Below are 21,831 nucleotides of genomic sequence, written 5' to 3'. Positions count from 1 at the left end.
AGGAAGGCACAGATGGATAATGCACTAACAGACAACATTAGCTGGGAGATTTCCTGGAGGTAGACAAAATAGACTTTGACAGTCTTGAAGGACAAAGAAGCTTTAATTGGGTGACAAAGAAGAAGAGAGTTATCACAGTCAGAAAGACCTCAAGAAAATGGCATAGAAGACGAGAGAATGATGTCAGCAAGGGACCTGCAATATGTTTAAATATAGCCTGAGAATGTATTATAAGAGAAATGTTTGAGAAATGAAGGCTGGGAAGTTTTCAAAGGGCAGTTATGCAGACACTTGAATGTTGTACTAAGAAATTTGAATCTAGTCAGCACTGAGTCTAGAATCAGATTAAGTTTAAATCCGAGTGCTGCTGCTTACTGACTCTATACTTTGGTCAGGTTACTCAAGCTCTCTGTGTATCAGTTACCTCACTTGTAAAGTAGAATTAATAATAGAATCTGCCTCTTACAGTTAATGTGAGAAATGGGTTAATACATTGATAACTGTTAGATCAGGAACTGTCCTATAGCAATCACTCAATAAATTACCACCATAAAAACAAAGACATTGAAAAAAAAAAAAACTCCCTTCATCAAAAATGTCTAAGCATGAGTTCCTTTTGATCAAGTTTGTTCTTTTTTACAATATATATCTGGCAGCAGTAAGCAAAATGGATTGTGTATGGCAGAGCTGAAACTAGAAAGAGGAAAACCAGGCATTTGAAGTTTATCAGTTGAGAGGTGATGCAAAGATAGTAGGGGATTAATATTGCACTGCAGGCAGAGGAAAGAGATGAATAAGATAGATTTTAATGATTAAATTTCATGTGATAAGGTTATTGACTAAGTATATTGAGTAACCAAGGCTTCCTACAATGATTCTGACTAGATGCTGGTATCATTCACCAACTTAGGGAATGTAGGAAGGAGAAAGCTGCTCTGAGGAGACCATTGAGTCTATACCAATGTATATTGATAGCTAGACAATAAGTTTGGAGCTCAAAAGAGATCATGGACAATCATCAGTAAATACAAGTGTTAGATAAAATCATGGGATGGATTCTCAAAGGAAAGTGTCTACTGAAAGAAGAGTGGAGAGTCTATAAAGGAATACTTAGGAAGTGCCAAAAATTAAGGTGAAGTAAATAATATGATAATCATACTGCTGGGCACATCTTCTTAAGGGATGTGAAGAAAAGAAACACCACTTTGACCTTAACGTATGAACCAGAAAGCCTCACTGGTTTTGGTCAGGATATTCCAATAGCTTTCTATTGCAATTGACATAAAATCCAAACTCCTTATGTGCTACTGCTTCCACCATGCTACTCCTTGATCACTTTGCTTCAACCATACCTTTCTTCTTTCTCTTCTTCGAACTAATCAAGTTTGTTCAAAGCTCAGGCCATTTTAATGTGCTGCTCCTTATGCCAGGGGTACCATCTACTACATTTTCTGACCTTTCTCAGATCAAATAGAACTTTCTCAGAGAGGTCTTCTTTGACCTACCTATCTAAAATCATCCTTAATACACATTCCCCTGCCCTTTCTCTGTCAAATGACACTGTTGTGTTAACCTATTACTCAACAATCTTGTCTGTTACTTCTTTGTCATCTGTTTTCCCACAGTTGATTGCAATTTTCATTAGAACAAGAACCTGCTGTATTTTGTTCACTTGGATCTCCTGCCCGTAGAATGATACTTGTACATAAAATTAATCAAATATTTGATGAATAAATAGATATGTGAAGTAATGAAAAGGGCAGGAGTAGTAGAGGAAAAACTAGGAAAATATTATGTTACAACATTCAGAAGGAAGACTAATGATGCATAAAAACAGTACTTTTTGATGAATTTAGTAAAGCCACAGATGACACTGGTAGGAATTGTTTCAGTAGAATATTATAAGCAGAATTCAAATACATAGGCTTGAATAAAAGAAAGGAAATGATGGATGGAAACAAATGGATTATATCCTTTTGATAAGTTGGACTGTACAGAAAGGAAGGAGGTAAATATTTAGAAAAGTAGCTTCTTAAAAATAAATACAAAAAAAAAGCAAACAACTCAAAGACAACTGTTATAGTGCTAGAGGTGCATTCTGGAATATAAAAGACCAATATTTTTGTTTTCTTTTTATTTTTAAACCCTTTTGAACTTTACGAGAATATTTCAAGAAACACTAAAATATTCTTCACTTAGCAACCTCATTCACGTTTAAACAACTATCCCACGTAGTCTTTGCAGCAAAAGGTTCCAACCCAGATCTTGCATTACACCTTGTAACACTAGGCTTTTTGATTACGAAAAAGTTTCTCAGTCTTTCCTTCCATTTTATCTCCTTGATGTTTCTGAAAATTGCAGAGCAGTGGTTTTGTAGAACGTCCTTCAAACTGATTTGTTTCTCCATGAGTAGACCCAGGCAATACTGTTTAGAGGGAATGTCATAAAGGTGATACTGTTTTTTTTTTTCCCTTATTGCCTCCTATTAATGGATGTATGATACTGATTTATCCCATTATTGTTGATTTTAATTTTCACCATTTGATTTTGTAACTGTAAAATCACATTTTGGGTGCCTGGGTGGCAGAGTTGATTAAGCGTCTATTGGTTTCTGCTCAGGACGGGATCTCAGGGTTGTGAGATGGAGTCCTGTGTTGGCCTCCACACTTAGGCAGAATCAGGGATTCTCTCTTGCTCTCCCTTGGCCCCACCCCCTTGTACAAGTGTTCTAACTAAACCTTCAAAAAAATCACATTTTACCCATTTTCTCTCATATTGGTAACTATTTTGTAAAAGGGTCTTTGAAATTACACAAAATTCTTTTTTTTCATCCCACTATAACTATTTTTAACACCCATCATGGCTTATTTCTTGAATTAATGATTACTGCAGCAGTTGTTAAATGATCTTCTAATTCCAACTTTCTCATTACTGGTCATTCTATTGTATGATCTCTTTCTTTATGTCAATTTAACTCATGAATTGCTATTTTATTCATTTGGTTACATAGAAATCTATGGAAGTGAAACTCAAGTAAGTATTTAAGTTCTCCAATCTGAAGCCAAATTTGAGCACTACTGCAGGAGAGTGGCATGTTAGGAATTCAGGAGAGAAAAAAAGATAACTGATAACTGATAAATGTTCCTGCTCGCTTCGGCAGCACATATACTAAAATTGATAACTGATAAATGTTCATAAAGATTGGAGAAAATGAAGTTCATATTTCAGGAGGAGAAATTTGCCCTGGAAAGGTGGCTATAAGGACCTAAGTAGAGAGTAGGTTCCAATTTATTTTCAGTGGTAGGAAGGATTGAGATGTTGAGGGATTTCTCTTCAAGTAGCTTCTATTTTGTTGTAAAAAAGCAAGTGAAGTTGTATATTGAGATTTAGAGTGAATGATGATAGTGACTGGTAAGGCTCCTACTAGTTGTTGTGAAGAGTTGGAAAATAATATGACCACACAACAGTGAGGTCCTACTGAGATATCATTGACCCTTTCTTGGAGCTAACAGAAAATTACTGATACTTTTTCCTTTACTTTGCATTTAATTAAATAGATTCAAAATGATAAGAGGACCAGAAACCAAAGGGCTAGGAGTTATAGGGGCTAGGATTCACACAGAAAAAGTAAATATAGAAACAGCCAAATTGTAGAACATGAGCAGTGTCAAAGATGTGAATATCTTCTAAATGTCTTTAACAAAATGCTCTATTTACAATCCAGTTAAAATTTTACTTTTCCTTTTTTTTTAATGAGCTTATCACAAGTGGACAGATTTTTATTTTATTTCTGTTAAGGTCTGGGTCTGATATTCCTAACAGATAAAGATTTCAAGTGTGAGTATAGCCCTAATTTTCTTCCCTAGTCACCATCAGATTTTACCTGGTATTGAAATAATTGGTGTACCTAACTTTTAATGCTGCATTGTAGGGAAAAAATTAAGAACAGATGAGAAGAAATTTGAACTCTATTTTGAAGAATAAGAGATTTATGGCACGTTAACTGCATTAATACAATTTACTGTGCTTCTCAAATGTACTATATGTAACTTATTTCCTGGAGTTTTCTTCTGTCCAAAACTGTCAATAAACTGCTATATTCAATACAAGAAATATCAGTACAGCCATCACATTAGAGTTTTTAAATATGTTTTATTTTTATTGTGACTGTCATAAAAGTATAACACTTTCATTGTGGCAAAATAGAATAGTGTTACGGTAAACACAAAACCATTTTCATCAGTTTTGAAAAAGCTAAACAACTGGTAAGTAGGAACACTCAATAATAACATATATAACTATTTAAATAAGGGGAAACAAATTTATTAAGGTATATATAAGAGAAACCTTCTTAAATTCAGTACCCAAGAATGTGATTAAAAATTACTGTGGCACTTAGCCAAGATATTATTACTGGAGGCAGTATAGTGCTTCTATAACTGCTTTGACTTGAAAGGGGATGGGTACACAACAAGCTAGACTCTCCATAGTGTAAAGGAAGGAGAAAACCCTCTTGCACTTTGGTGGGAATGTAAACTGATATAGCCACTCTGGAAAACTGTGTGGAGGTTCCTCAAAGAGTTAAAAACAGAGCTACCCTATGACCAAGCAATTGCACTACTGGAGATTTACCGCAAAGATACAGATGCAGTGAGACTCAGGGACACCTGCACCCCGATGTTTCTAGCAGCAATGTCCACAATAGCCAAACTGTGGAAGGAGCCTCGGTGTCCATCGAAAGATGAATGGATAAAGAATATGTGGTCTATGTATACAATGGAATATTACTCAGCCATTAGAAAGGACGAATACCCACTATTTGCTTTGACGTGGATGGAACTGGAGGATATCATGCTGAGTGAAGTAAGTCAATTGGAGAAAGACAAACATATGGTTTCATTCATATGGGGAATATAAAAAATATTGAAAGGGATTATAGGGGAAAGGAGAGAAAATGAGTGGGAAAAATCAGAGAGGGAGACAAACCATGAGAGACACCTAATTCTGGGAAACCAACAAGGGGTAGTAGAAGGGAAGGTGGGTGGGGGCATGGGATAATTGGGTGACAGGCACTGAGGAGGGCCCTTGATGGGATGAGCACTGGGTGTTATACTATATGTTGGCAAATCGAACTCCAATTTAAAAAAAAAAAAAGAATAGAGAAATGGAGAAAGACATGAGCAGCTGAGGTAGTTGCCGTCCAACTAATAAGTTTGTACAACTATGGGACGCCTGGGTGGCTCAGCGGTTGAGCACCTGCCCCTGTCATCCGTGGTCTCAGGATCGAGTCCCACATCAGGCTCCCTGCCTGAAGCCTGCTTCTCCCTCTGCCTACGTCTCTGCCTTTCTCTGTGTCTTTCATGAATAAATAAATGAAATCTTTAAAAAAAAGTTTGTACAACTAAAGCAGCTGGTTGTCTCAAGACAGAGTTCAGAGAACATAGCAAGTTTAGGCACGATTCAAAGAAGTCCAGTGTGATGACCAAGGTACATTGAGGAAGAGTTATGATCAGGAAAACAATCCAGAATCAGTAGGCAAATGGTAAGCAATGGGAGCTCTGGCAAATTTGCCACAATTGTCTCTCCATTCCACCATCAGTGAACAGATAACAATAGTTTTGGAGAAAGAAAGGGCTAGATGTTTGTGGTGTTACCAAGGTCCTGGAGGTATTTTTTTCCTTTGTGCCTTGAGTGCCAATCACTTCCAGCTGGGTACCATGCCTATCAAAAAATCTCAAGCTATTTTCAGGGAACTTGATATGGTAAGATAATTAGAGTTGTATCTTTTATGTTAATGCTGTCAGGACTGATAGTGGCCTTAAGTGTCATATGGAGGCAAAATAAATTCAAACTGCCAACTGTTGAACTGAATTCTGCATTTTAAAGAATGTAGAAACCAATTAATTTTTCAAAAGAAATCTTTTCTGAATAGGAGTTAAAAATTTCCTACCTGCAAAAAAAATCCAAGTTATGGATGCCTGATTCAACTGCTTTTGTTGTTTGAGTGCCATTTATCATTGCTGCTTGGTGTTGGTATTTTGTCAGCACATTATTAATAAACCGAAGTAGTTAAAAACCACATAAGTTTCATTGCTATATGGAACTTTGTACTGTGGAAAATAATTGTTTGAGACAGGAATCAAAGACCCACCTGCCTCTAATTGTGTCTTTCTCTCCTTGTCAATGCTCACCTTGTAAAAATATACCCACATGTACACAACCATCTTACTTTGGAACTAACAAGTGCAAAACCTGATGTGTTTTAGTTACTCAATTCTGATGGTCCCTTCCTACTTTGCATCAATATCTTCTTGGTCATAAGTTAATATTGGGTTTAGTTTTAATAGTTATTAAAAGAATTGACACATATTTAGAGGTTTTTTTTCCCAGTATCAACTTTATTTTAAATTAGGAGTCTTTCTCAAAGAAAACAAAGAAACAGCATCCTCAGATTGCCTTAATTTATGCATAACCTGTAGGATTCTACCTGAAAGCCACAGGATTTTATTCAGATCTATATATGTGAGTTTTAGAAATATTTAGATTAAGAAAATACTGTTGTTAATGAAAGCCCAACTTACTAGAATGTATCTTTTATTCCAAACAAATTCCATTAATAACTTGAAATTCTAACTTTTGATCTTTACACATAAATCTTTTGGAGCGAGTTTTTAAAATTAATGCCATTTTTCTATCCTTATACTTCTTTGATGTTTATCTGTCAAATATCGAACAGAATTATCTCAGGAAAATTTTAACTGCCATTGGTGGAAACCCAGCATTACCTGGTTTTGTAATTTTCTTTTCTGGGCATATCTGGAGTGGTAATTTGGGAAGTAAAGGTATCAATTATTCTGTGATAATTTTCTGTAATTTGGAAGTAAGCCAATAGAGTAAATATACTCCTGTTTTCATGTAGCACTACCAAAATCCTAGGAAAGAGTAGTAGGGCATTTTCCCTGCTAGGGGAAAAAAAACATATATAAACAAGGATATTGGAAAAAATATCTTGTTGTTTTGCCCAATTTTTCCCCTTATAACCCTTCAGTTTAATTAACTTACTAGAGATGGCTTCATATTTGTAGACTTTGATCAATAACATCAAAGATGGTTAGAAAAAAAAAAGGCCCTCCTAAAATACACCAAATCTTATAATAGTTTAACACTAATATCACTTACTGTGTATTAGGCAGTGTTTGAAGTGTTGATGAATGTTACCTCAGTTAATCCTCACTAAAACCCAGTGAAGTATATGCTATTATTATCTCCATTTTACACATGAATAAACTGAAGAGAGGTTAGGTAACTTCCCACAGAGCCCAGGCTAATTTATATGAGATTCTATCAATGGGCTATACATGAGATACAATTAAATGACTTTGAAAAAACATCAGGTCATATTTCAATTCTATGATAGAAGAGATGCACTTGATTTTAATTGGAATTTAAGATATATAAAACTTAGACATGGAGCTTTGAATTGGCGTTTAAATTACCAATGTATAATATTCATTCTTATTTAATACAATATGCACAAGTTTGCTTAAGACTTTTCCCTTTTCCTTCCTTCAATCCAGCTATTGCTCTGAACTGTACCCCCACCCCAACTGGAACAAATAATAGTTGATTTGAACTCAGCATATGGAGAATGAGGCTTTATCTAGTATCCAAGATTGGCTCCCACAAAGAATAAAATGAGCTAACCAGCTTCAAAGTGATAGAAGACTTTTGAATAAAGGAAGCAGCATGTACAGCTGTAGCTAATTACAAATTTGGGCTTCACTTTTGTTAACAGCAGACTAATGTTTGCATACAAAGCACTTGTTGTAAATAAATAGCTTTAATAAGTGGGGGAAAAGACAGTAAGCAGTACAATGCCAGGGGTAATTACAGCTATATTTGCAAAAGCCACAAATGCAGTATATAATTATCTTAATATGAAAAATGGAGATTATCTCATATTTTAAGCTCTTTATTAGGAATTATTCTAACATTTGAATATTCCAGTGTTTGAACAGTTGTCTGATTCTGACTTAATTTTCTTCATATGCTCCTTTATGTAACACATAGCAATATAAAATAACAGAGCTTCAATGAGTAGGTCCTTATGAAATATGATATTTGGAAACACATCTGATTGTATATTCATAGCTTTTCATTTAGTGTGATGTACCAACTCAATTAAGGATAGTATTGGAAGACTCTTGAGAAGTGATATTGTTCATCTCAAGTGAGACTATTCATAAGCCATCCCTTCTACCATTCTTCCTTCCCAAATAAAAATTCCAGAACTTTTTATTTTGCCATGATAACTGCAGTGTAGAGCTACTGCATTACATTACTAGACTGACAGAGAATCCAAAAACAGCACAATGCCTGTGGAGTCAGAGAGAAGGATGCTATAATCCTAAATTAGCCCCATCCTGAGAGGTGAACAGGAATCGATAGAAATGGGGGCACCTGGATGGCTCAGTGGTTGAGTGTCTGCCTTTGGCTCAGGTCATGATTGTGGAGTCCCCGGATGGAGTCCCACATCAGGGTCCTTGTAGGGAGCCTGCTTCTCCCTCTACCTATGTCTCTGCCTCTCTCTGTGTGTCTCTCATGAGACAATAAATAAAATCTTTAAAAAAAAGAATTGATAGAAATGGTAATTTTATACCAACCATCATATAATGATGATCATAACTGAATTTGACATCATGGTAAGAGAAGGAAAAATCCAAAATCATTGGTAAAATCTTATGATTGTCTACACAAAAACCTGCACACAAACGTTTATAGCAACTTTATTCATAGTTGCCAAACTTTGGAAGCAACCAAGATGTCTCTCAAGAAATGATAGTGAAGTAAGTCAATCGGAGAAGGACAAACATTATATGTTCTCATTCATTTGGGGAATATAAATAATAGTGAAAGGGAATATAAGGGAAGGGAGAAGAAATGTGTGGGAAATATCAGAAAGGGAGATAGAACGTAAAGACTACTAACTCTGGGAAACGAACTAGGGGTGGTAGAAGGGGAGGAGGATGGGGGGTGGGAGTGAATGGGTGACGGGCACTGGGGGTTATTCTGTATGTTGGTAAATTGAACACCAATAAAAAATAAATTAAAAAAAAGAAATGATAAAGAAATTTTGTTGTATCCTTACAACGGAATTTTATTCAGCAATAAAAAGAAAGGAACTATCTTGCCATGAAAAGCCTCAAGGAATTTAAATTTCATACTACTAAATCAAAGATGTTTGTCTCAAAAGGCTGCATACTGTATTATTATAACTTATATGACCTTTTGGAAAAGGCAAAATCATGGAGATAGAGATCAGTGGTTGCCAAGGTGTTCAAGGAGAGGGAGAAGGGGATGAATTTTTAGGGCAGTGAAGCTATTCTGAATGATGATGTAATGTTGGATATATGACATTCTATATTAAAATCTTATAGAATGTTCAACACAAAGAGTGAAACCTAATAAAAGCTAGTATCACAGTTAATAATAGTGTATCAATTTTGGCTAACCAATTGTAACAAATGTACCATATAATGCAAGATATTAATAATAGGCAAATCTGTGTGGGTTGGGGAAGGTAAGGGAGTATTTGAGAATTCTGTATTTCCACTCAATTTTTTTGTGAAGCTACAATTGCTCTAAAAAAATGAAGTCTATGAATTTCAAAACTATAGTATTAAAAAAAATGGAAAGGGAGATTATTTAAAAATAACAGGACTCTGAAGTTACCTTACCAAATAAGGAAAGGAATCAATATAAAATCATTTCTGGTGAGCTTTGCCTAACATTTCCTCCTAACCTCACATTAAGTTTATTTTTAATTAAAGAAAAAATATTAACATTTAAAACACTGAAAATTAATGAGTTTATTCAGTATTCTAATACTAATATTCTGTTGTCAGAAGCTGTTACTATTTTTTGTTAGGTAAAAGCTCAGCAAAACTGGAAAAAGAAAAAAAAATCACACATTTATCATTTTTGCCTCGAAGTAGGGAGGCAAAGGGAAAGGGGTACTACTGATAAAAATAACAGGTATATTTTAAGTTAGACACCAAATCAAATAATTTTTAAAGATACCTTTAAACTACAACAATTATGTAAAACAAGATGATAAAGAGAAGAAAATTTATATTCAGGAAAATAGAAATACCATTAAACTGAACTGAAACTTGCCTTAATTTTTAATAGAAATATTGTAAAAAAAAAGTTTCAATTCAAGAGTTGTCTGAAACAGATAGGGTTGAGGTATTAGATTACAAATTACTGTATGGACAGGCTGTTCTAGACGTAATTAGTAAACTAAATGAAGACAGATTACCTAGGCTGTATGATACCTTTCTTAAACCTTTAAAGGAAATCTTTTGGTTGATAATAAATTACTCTTTGAAATAGCAGCAAGCACACTAGGCTGCAGAATACCAATTTGTAGTTCACCAGATACATTCATCATGCCCAATAATATCTAATTTCAATTGAAGATGTTATTTTTCTCTTTAATATACATATATGCCATGAAATATTTGGAGGCATACTTATGCTAAAATTTATTCTTAAGTTAAAATTTGGCTGAATTATTGTTATTTGTTAAATCTGGCAACCCAACACTTTGCCAATCTTGTACATTGGTAAGCCTTGAAGAGGCTACAATTTAACAATTTAGTTTCACTTTACACATATTCCTTTTTGTAGCTGTCAACAATTAAAAAAAGGATAATGGAATAAGCACTAACTTTTTGAAAGCTTACTTGAAAGTCTCTGCATTAAGCTATATTGGTAAATATTCTGTCTTTATAGAAGATATACAGATGAAGCACAGGCAGCTATTTTAATAGACCTACTTTTAATTTGTTAGAATATTGTGTATTGACAGGCAACTGTTGGATGTAGTAGATAGAAATTTTCAAGAAATCTTTGATAAATGTTCACAGCAAAGGCTATTTAAATAAAAATAGCTGTCAGAAGCTAGGGGGGAATATCTTACAAAGAGGAATAAAATAGAAAGGATAAATAGACACTTCTCTGGCAGGAGCACCATATGTATCAACAGAAATTCACCAGAGATCACTATTTGGCCAGTTTTATCAAGCATTCGTATGCACTATGTGTTAGAGGAAATGTACAATAAAATTCCCAACTTTGACTGAAATGTCAAGCTGTTGAGAATAAAAAGGATATCTTCAGGACCCTGTAAGAGTAGTCAGAATGTGGTAAATGAATTCCAGTATTGGATATTTCAGGGTAATGCCTTATACATAAATACAGACTTAAACTGTATTTTAAGGCTGCTGATCTCCAAACTACTCATTTTTTAAGGGTTCTTGGAGTAGTCATTGCAAGTCCCTGAAAAAAATCAGACCTCAATATTCCTGTGACCCGAAATGTCCAACACAATTTTTAATAACACAAGGTAAAGTATGATAGAGAAAATTTAAAATATTCTAAATTTATGTTAATCCTAGTAAATTTATATCTGAGTTTTGATTCAGGACAATACACCCTAAAAAAAATATAATGAAATTGGAGATGGTCCAAAACATTAGGGATGGTCCAAGGATAGGACATTGCTGTTGCATATGAGATCATTTTCTTCTTTTTTTTTAATACTAATATTCTATTCCATTTTTTAAATCCATTCATCTGTGAGGGGCATTTAAAGTGCTTCCACATCTTGGCTATTGTGAATAACACTGCAGTGAGCATGGGAATCCAGCTATCTCTTCAAGATCTTGATTTTAATTCTTCTGGATGTATACCTAGAAGTTGACTTGCTGCATCATGTGATTGCACTATTTTTAATCTTTTAAGTAGTAGTTTTCATACTGTTTTCTGTAGTAGCTACAGCGGTTTACACTCCCACCAACTGTACTTATTGCTTCTCTTTACTCCACACCATTGTCAACATTTATTTTGTTTGTTTGTTTGTTTAAAATAGCCATACTAGCAGGGGTAAAGTAATATGTCATCTTATCATTTTGATTTGCAATTCCCTCAAGATTAATTATATTAAGCACCTTTACAAATGCCTGTTGGTATTTTACATGTCTTCTTTGAAGAAATATCATTCATATCTTTGCCACTTAAAAAATTGGAATATCATGATTATTTTAACTGTTGAATTAAAGGAGTTCCTTATATGTTTTGGATGTTAACTCAATCATATGTATGGTTTGCAAATATTTTCTCTCACTCTATAGGTTGCTTTTCATGTTGCTTACTATATCCTTCGCTGTGCAAATCTTTTTTAAGTTAACATAATCACATTTGTCTCTTTTTGCTTTTGTTGCTTGTGCTTTTGGTGTCATATCCAAGAAAATCATTGCCAAAGTCACTCTGAAGAAGCTTTTCTCCTGCTCTTTTTTTTTTTTTTTTTCCTAGTTTTAGAGTTTCAGGTCTTTTTTTTTTTTTTTTTAGGTCTTTTTAAAAAATATTTTATTTATTTATTCATGAGAAACACAGAAAGAGAGGCAGAGACACAGGCAGAGGGAGAAGCAGGCTCCATGCAGGGAGCCCGACCTGGGATTCGATCCTGGGTCTCCAGGATTTTGCCCTGGGCTAAAGGTGATGCTAAACCGCTGAGCCACCCAGGCTGCCCTACAGTTTCAGGTCTTAACATTTAAGGTTTTATTTCATTTGAATTGATTTTGTGTATGGTAAAGGTAAAGGTTCAATTTATTTATATTTTTTGCAAGTGAATACAAAGTTTTATCAGCACCATTTTTTGAAGAAATCATTCTTGTCCCATACATTGTCAGAGCAGCATTGCTGAAATATGTTTAACCATGTATGTGGAGGTTTATTTCTGGGTTCTCAATTCTGTCATATTGGTCTCTTTGTCTATTTTTAGGCCAGTATCACTGTTTTGGTTACTGTAGCTTTGTAATGTGTTTTGAAATCAGGAAGTGTGAGCTCTCTAGCTTTGTTCTTCTTTCTTGAGATTCTTTTGGCTATTCAAAGTCCTTCATGGTTCCATATAAATTTTTTTTTTTTAGGATTTTTTTTTCTATTTCTGTGAAAAATAACATTGGAATTTTGATAGAGATCTCTTTGGATAGTGTGGACATTGTAAGAAACTTAAGTCTTTGAATTGTGAACACGGGATGTCTTTCGATTTCAAATTTCTTTGATAGATGATTTATAGTTTCAGCATAGAAGTCTTTCACCACCTTGGTTAAATTTATTCCTAAGTGTTTTATTCTTTATGATAATATTGTAAATGGGATTCTTTTCTTTTTTTAAGATTTTATTTATTTATTCATGAGAGACACAGAGAGAGGTGGAGACATAGGTAGAGGGAGAAGCAGGCTCCCCATAGGGATCCCTCCCCAGGACTCCGGGATCATGACCTGAGCCAAAGGCAGCTACTTAACTGACTGAGCCACCCAGGCACCCCCAAATGGTATTATTTTCTTAATTTCCTTTTCAGATTGCTTTTTGGTTAGTATATAGAAATGCAACTGATTTTTGTATGCTGATTTTGTATACAGCAACTTTCCTGAAATCATTGCTTAGTTCTGACAGCTTTGTTTTGCTTGATGGAATCTTTAAGGTTTTCTACATTATGTGACATCATCTGCAAACAGAGATCATTTGGGTTTGGATGAATTTATATCTTTTTCTTCCTTAATGTTTCTGTCTAAGGCTTCCAGAACTACATTGAATAAAAATGGTAAGAGGGAGTATCTTCTTCCTGATCTTAGAGTAGAAAGACATGTTCAGTAATTTCCTTTTATTTCTAGTTTGTTTAGCATTTTTTTATCATGGGTATTGACTTTTTTCAATTGCTTTTCCTGGATCTGTTGAAGTAATCATAATTTTTTTAAAAAGATTTATTTAGACAGAGAGACACAGAGAGAGAGAGGCAGAGATGTAGGCATTCCTTTCTTTTTTCTTAGTCTACCTAAAGTTTTGTCAATTTTTTGATATTTTCAAAAAACTCCTTTTGTTATTTTTCTGTTTTTCCATTTTCTATTTGATTTTCTTTGTTGTTTCTTTTTTAAATTTAAATTAAATTAGCCAATGTATAGTACATCATTAGTTTCAGATGTAGTTTTCAATAATTCATCAGCTGTGTATAACACAGAGCGCTGCTCATCACATCACGATTTATTTCTGCTCTAAAATTTATCATTTCCTCTAATCTGCTTGGGCTTAATTCTTTATTTCTTTGAGGTATAAAGTTCAGTTTATATTTGAGCTCTTTCTTCTTTTTATTTTTTTATTTTTTAAGACTTTATTTATTTATTCATGAGCGACACAGAGAGAGAGAGGAAGAGACATAGGCGGAGGTAGGAGAAGCAGGCTCCAAGTGGAAAGCCCGACAGGAGACTCGATCCCAGGACTTCAGGGTCATGCCCTGAGCCAAAGAGAGACGCTCAACCCCTGAGCCACTCAGGCATCCTTGTTTCTTCTTTTTTAATGAAGGTATTTATTACTATTAACATCATTCAATAATACTTGTGCTGCCTTCAAGATTTAGTATGTTATGTTTTCATTTTGTCTTGAGATATTTTCTAATATCTCTTTAGATTCCACTTTTATGTTTGATCAAGCATATGTTGTTTAAAATTGGTTTATGTATACAATGGAATATTCCTCAGCCATTAGAAACGACAAATACCCACCATTTGCTTCAACGTGGATGGACCTGGAGGGTATTATGCTGAGTGAAATAAGTCAATCGGACAAGGACAAACATTATATGGTCTCATTCATTTGGGGAATATAAAAAATAGTGAAAGGCAATAAAGGGGAAAGGAGAAAAAATGAGTGGGAAATATCAGGGAGGGAGACAGAACATGAGAGACTCTTAACTCTGGGAAACGAACTAGGGGTGGTGGAAGGGGAGGTGGGCGGGGGCTGGGGGTGACTGGGTGATGGACACTGAGGGGGGCACTTGATGGGATGAGCACTGGGTGTTATTCTATATGTTGGCAAATTGAACACCAATAAAAAATAAATTTATAAAAAAATACAGAGTATGCTGTATAATTTCCATATATATATGAATTTTCTTGTTTTTTAGTATTATTGATTTATAATTTCATTGTGCAGGAGAAATCATTGGCCAAGAGGGTCTCTCTCAGTATTGTGTTGTGCTGGCTTGGGGAAGGCTTATTGAGGGTAAAGTGAAACTTTACCCTTTCAATGTGGCTGTTTTTGAATTTTCTGTTTTATCAAAATGTTGGAACTTCTCAAATGTGCTCCAGAGCTCTTACAAAGGTATTTTAATCTGTGAATAGTTGTTGAATTTGGTTTCTTTAGAAAGTCTAGCGTTTGGACCTCTTTTTTCCACCATTGTACTGATTTTACTTCTTACCCTTTTGCCAATCGGGTTATATTGATGCTTAATATATTTCCTTGCTAATCATTTGCCAAGTGTATATGTTCTCTTAAATCTATCATTTGTTGTCATAATTAATTTATAATTTTCTTGTATTGAAGTTCTAAATTTATTAAAATCAAACATATCAAACTTTTTTCTTACTGCCTTTTTTTTTTGCTGTTTATATCTGTTGAAATCTTTTATTTTTTGAGCTAACAATCTATAAATTGAATAGTTTCTTTCAGAAATTAAAACATTTTTAAGTATTGATTCACCTGGATGTTATCTTTGTGAATTTTGTATGTTGGGCTGTACAATGTAATATATCCAAACAGGATTGTTAGAACTTCCTAGTAAATTATGTCTCTTAATATTACTACTTTGAAAGTCTAAAAACTGCTTTTTGTACCCTAAATCTGCATTATCATCTGTGTAATGTACTCGCTGTTTTCTTCTATCTAGTGTCTGCCTCATATATGTCTTATATATTCCCCTCACAAATGTTTTTCTATGTCATTAGGTTTTAGGGATGACTTCTTTTAAGTTTTAATTTAATTTACAGTTAGTTAACATATAGTGTAATATTAGTTTCAAATATAAAAATGTAGTGATTCAGCACTTCCGTAGATCACCCAGTGCTTATCACCAGTACACTTAGGGATAACTTTTGCAAGTAATAATTGAATCTGGAAATGAGGCCTTTAAGAGTTTATTACCTTTGTGTTTATTGTGATTGTAGATATATTTTGATTTTTCTTTTATTTTTTTTGCTCTCTTTGTGCCTTTGTTTCTCCTTTTTTAAATGAATTGATCAAGTTTTCTTCTTCACACTTTTTTCCTCTTTGCTAGTTTAATTGGTACTTAAAAAGGTTAACTGTAATTTTAACTTAAAGTTGAGTCAATATAAATTGATATTCTTATATCTCAAATGATAAAAGACAAGAATTTTTTATTTGTGGTCTCCTTTCATATCCTCACTCTAATCTGATTTGTTACCAGTATTCAGTTTTGAATTGTTTTCAAAGTGTTCAAGATATTTATTATTATTTTCTACGACTGATTTTTAGTTAGATAAACTTACCTGTTTATTGACCTATTTACCAAAATTGCTCTAGTTGTTGTTCATTCTGAGTTGAAATTCTCTCTTACTGAAGTTTATCCTTTGGTAATTTTTCTAGTGAGTGTTTGTTAGTGGTGAATTCTTACTGTCTTTGGTTGTCTAAATATGTTATTAACTTCCTCTCTATTACTTGCACATTTGGATCAATAATCATTTCCTATCCTTACTTTTATATTATTTTATTGTTCTATGGCTTCTGTTTTTGTTTATGAGAAGTTTGAGTGTGTGTGTGTGTAATTTTCTTTTTAAGGCACAGTGTCCTGATTTCAGTTCTCTAAAGATCCTCTCTTTATAGGTTGTAATCTAATGTTTTACTGTGATTACCTAGTCATGGATTTATTCTGTGTATCCTATTCAAGATTCATTGTTAATCCTTCATCTCTATCTACTTGTTCTCTCTCTATTCTCTATTATTGGTTTTCTTCCTTGAAATTCATATTAGACAAATGTTGGATCCCATGCCTTGCTCTCCCTTTCTTAGTACTTCCTTCTTTATATAGCTGTGTACATTTAGAATAATATCCTCCCATCTTTCTTTAATGAGTTTTATCCTTAGTTGTCTAATTTGCTATGTGTTTCATGTATTGAATATTGCATTTCAGTGATTATATACTTTTAGAAGTGTGAATATTTATTTTTCTATATATGCCTCTTTTTCATAATCTCTAGTCTTTTCTATTTTTTTTCAATTCTTATGCATTATTTCATGTATAACAGATAATTTATTATGTGTTCATAGTGGCTTAATATTGTTGTTATTTATATCTTATCTCACTCAAGATTGATGTCATTGCTATATTTTGAAATTACAGTTGTCATTATCTTCACTGGGGATCCAAGTGCGAATACTGGGCAACTGGTAGGAGTCTCTCCTTCCATGATAGTTCCACATATGCTTTTTTCCCAAATACCTTAAGTTTTTCAATGGCTTGAGTCTTATATTTGTGTTAATTTCTTTTCCTGGAGGGTCATAGACCATAGACCTTGTAGAGTTGATAAACTTAACCCCAGATCTATTATGATCAGCCGCATGGTTTCAAGATCTCAGGGGAAATCTATGAGAGTACAGCCAAAACAGACCACTTTCCTTGTTGTCCCATTTTACCAGAGTACAGATACTTTTCTTATTCAACTTTTCATTAAAGTTGTACCCCCTTGAGGATCCTAGTTTTTATGAGAATTTCAGTCCTAAATCCTTGTCCTAACTTGCCCCAAGGCTTCATCTCCTGTCCACATCTTGGCATTAAAACATAAGCCCCTTGGGTAACTTGGGCTAGTGATTCTCAAGTACATTTGGTACCATGCTCTAGGCAAGTCTTGTGTTGTCACAACGACCAAGACAGATAATTATGGAAGATAATCTGAAACATGAACCAGAGATGCTAATCATCCTGAAGTCCAATTACATAGAACTACAAATCGAAGAATTGGCCTTCCCTAAATGCCACTAGTGCCTCATTGAGAAATATTGACCTTGACCAGCAAAGGGTCCCAAAATAATTATTGAGTCAGCTCACACACTTAATGCCTTTATTTTTAGCTCTTCATTTCTGGTTTCTAGTAATATCCAGTAATATTCTTTACTTTTTTGTGACCTCACCTAGTTATATAGAAGAAAGTTTCTAGGGATCCCTGGGTGGTGCAGCGGTTTAGTGCCTGCCTTTGGCCCAGGGCGTGATCCTGGAGACCTGGGATCAAATCCCACGTCGGGCTCCTGGTGCATGGAGCCTGCTTCTCCCTCGGCCTGTGTCTCTGCCTCTCTCTCTCTCTGTGTGACTATCATAAATGAATAAAAATTAAAAAAAATTAAAAGAAGAAAGTTTATAATGTAATACTTATTATACAACTTGAGGTTCTTTTTTTCCAATTTGTCCGATCTGTTACCAAAACCAGATTCTGAATATATGTGTATTTAAGTATGAATGTATGTGTGTGTATATAGAAATACATGTGAATATACCCACATATAGCTGTATATACACACATATATATATCATGTATATATATATGCTTATATATCTAGCTATTAATATGTCATCTATTTTTCTGTCTTTAAGTATGTATAGAAAAATATTTACTTATTTGACCTAATGCTAATAATGTTTATTTATGAGTTACAACTTTTGTTATGACTTCTTTGAGAATTTTGGAATTTTTTTACAGTGTTTAAACTCTTTATAATACTCATGCAATCTTTTTCTTTTAAGACTTAACACTAGTAAGGCTAAATGAACATATTGGTTATTATTATACACTATAAAATCAAGTGAGCATAATTGTTCATCAAAAACCATAAACCTAACATTAAAGATTGAAGTATACTCCTTGGGAAATAGACAATGAAAGAAGAACCCTAAAAAACAGTCATCAAATTGGCCCACCCAAACCCTATTCACCATTTTCTTCTCTGCTTTCCTCTCTAAATAGCTCAAGAAACTAAAGATCTCGATTGTCTATTGTCTCATAGCTCAGGACCTCATATGATTCTGGCCAATGAAATTCATGTGGTAGACTACCTGGTGAGATTGAGAGTATTATACAGAAGTTTGTATTTAAAAGCTAAAATTACTAGGTGTAAGGTTATGCCTAGACGGTCAGTTTGACTGTGTTCGCATGTAAAATGAATTGATCAAAAGTGTAAAGACTGCATGTTGGCTATATATTTTTGAGAACAGAGTTTTTAAGGAAACTTCAGGCCTGGCCAGCTACAGCCCCTGATTTTTCAATCCCTAATTCCAATACGACATGTCTTAAATTGCACATATTGGGGGGAAAGCTGTTGTAGCCATGCAGGTTGCAGGAAACATATCCCTATCCCCTTTATCTTATGTGTTACCTTAGAGGATAATGAAAAAGGAAGACTTTAACACAGAGTAGATATAAAAACTTCCAGTATGTCTGACGAGGAAAATTAGGGAAGGGAGTCTCATTAATCCTATCAGCTAGTTCAGACATATGTTGATATTGCTATGAGATACAATTGAATTCTGCTATATATTTCTCAACTGTTTCCCAAATAGGATTTTTTTATTGTAATTAATTCTCAACCATTATATATTGTAGATGCTTTTGGCAAATGAATTATTTTTGGGGCATGCTATTTGGATTCAGTGGCTGGATGAATTTTGGGACTCTTTTGAATGGTGGATGAGAGTGTTCTATGTGTTGGAGAGAGGATGTATATGAATTTTGAGTAGATGCATGTAAATAGTTGACCAATCTCCATTGAAGTTAGGATTAGAGAGTATTCCAGTTTGGAGTGAAGTGGAAGTTTTCTGAGTGTAGTTTCTGTGAAAATTCGCTCATTGTAAAAGGAGAGACAGTTGCCCTGCTTTGAATTTTAGGTAACTAGCCCAAAGACAGCATCACAAACTCTTTTTTTTAAGATTTTAATTTTTCCCTTAATTTTGAGGTTTTATTCAAATTCCAGTTAGCATACAGTGTAATATTAGTTGCAGGAATAGAATTCATTGGTTCATCACTTATGTATAACACCCTGCTCATCACAATCATCACAAGTGCCTTCCTTGATGCTCATCACCCATTTAGCCCAACCCCTTACCCACCTCCCCTCCAGCAACCTTCATTTTGTTCTCTATAGTTAAAAGTCGGTTTTCTGACTTCCTTTTCTCTCTCTCTCTCTCTCTCTCTCTTTGTCCCCTATGTTCATCCTCTTCTTCTCTTTTGTTTCTTAAATTCCACATATGAGCGAGATTATATGGTATTTATCTTTGTCTGACTTATTTCACTTATATAATACACTCTAGGTCCATTTACATTGTTGCAAGTGGCAGGATTTATATATATATATATATATATATCACATAATATATATATATATGTGTGTGTGTGTGTGTATAAAACTTCTTTATCCATTTATCAGTCAATGGACATTTGGGCTCTTTCCACATTTGACTATTGTTGATAAAGCTTCTATAAACATTGGGGTGCATGTGCCCCTTCAAATCAGTATTTTTGTATCCTTTGGGTAAATACCTACTAGCCCAATTGCTGGGTCATATGGTAGTTGTATTTTTAACTTTTTGAGAAACCTCCACACTGTTTTCCAGAGGGGCTGCACCAGTTTGCATTCCCACCAACAGTGTAGGAGGGTCTCCTTTCTCTGTATCTTTGCCATCATCTGTTGTTTCCTGTGTTGTTAATTTTAGTCATTCTGACAGGTGTGAGGTGGTATCTCACTGGAGTTTTGATTTTTATTTCCCTGATTATGAGTGATATTGAACATCTTTTCATGGGCCTGTTGTCATCTGTATATTGTCTCTTGATGTTGTGATTAAACTTTTGGACCAACTGGAGTCTCTCTACCTCTGGACTATTGGTCAGGCATTCTATTACATGCAGATATAAGTATTCCTCATTAAAACATCCAGAATGGAACCTCTTATCATCTTAACTTCTTTAGGATCTCACAGTACAATAATAGAAAATATTCTTGGATGCCCAAGACCTATGTTTAATATTTGCTTAATCTTCCCCTGGATAATTATTGAGAAGTGATTGAGCCCATTTCCATTTTACTTGTCCTTCTTCCTTTTCTTCCTTTTTGTGTGTCTTTCTTTCTCCCCACCAGCTTTATTGAAATATATTGAGACATATAACTTGTATAAGTTTAAGCTATAAAATGGGATGATTTGATACACATATATGTTATGAAATAATTACCGTGATAAGACACATCCATTATGTCATCTAATTACCATTTGTGTGTGTGTGCGCGTGCGCGTGTGTGTGGTAAGAACATTTAAAATCTGCTCTCTTAGCAACTTTCAAGTATATAATAGTGTTGTTCACTATAATCACAATGCTGTGCATTAGGTCCCCAGAACTTATCTTATATCTGGAAGATTGTACTCTTTGACCAATCTATTCTCATTTACCCCATCTCTAAGCCCCTGGTAACCTTTATTTTACTCTATTTCTATGAATTTGGCTTTTTTAGAATCCACATATAAGTGGGATCCTACAGTATTTATCTGTCTTTGAGTGGCTTATTTTGCTTAACGTAATGCCCCAAAAGAGCTTTTTATTCTTAAGTTCATGATGGATATTTACATACCTGAGTTAATTAAGTTGCTCATACACAGTCAAGATCAAAAAATGCTGGCAGAAACAAACTGGCTTATAATGTGTATACAGAGTTGTTCAGGGGGTCATGGAAGGCATATTCAGCAAGTAGTGGAGGGTTGTTCAGACCCTGCAGGGATTCCTGCAGGTGTAAAGGGTCCAGAATCATGCAGAAAATGGAGACTGGTTGGGAATTACCAAGAATGTTGGAAAGCCTTGGGAGATATGAAGAGCCCCTAAGACAAGTTAGTATATATCAATAACTACTTCAATATATGATCTGTACAAAAATATCTTTAAT

This window comes from Canis lupus, chromosome 9 (genome assembly GCF_048164855.1).
Source record: "Canis lupus baileyi chromosome 9, mCanLup2.hap1, whole genome shotgun sequence".
Taxonomy (NCBI): domain Eukaryota; kingdom Metazoa; phylum Chordata; class Mammalia; order Carnivora; family Canidae; genus Canis; species Canis lupus.
Note: the sequence above shows the minus strand (reverse complement) of the source record.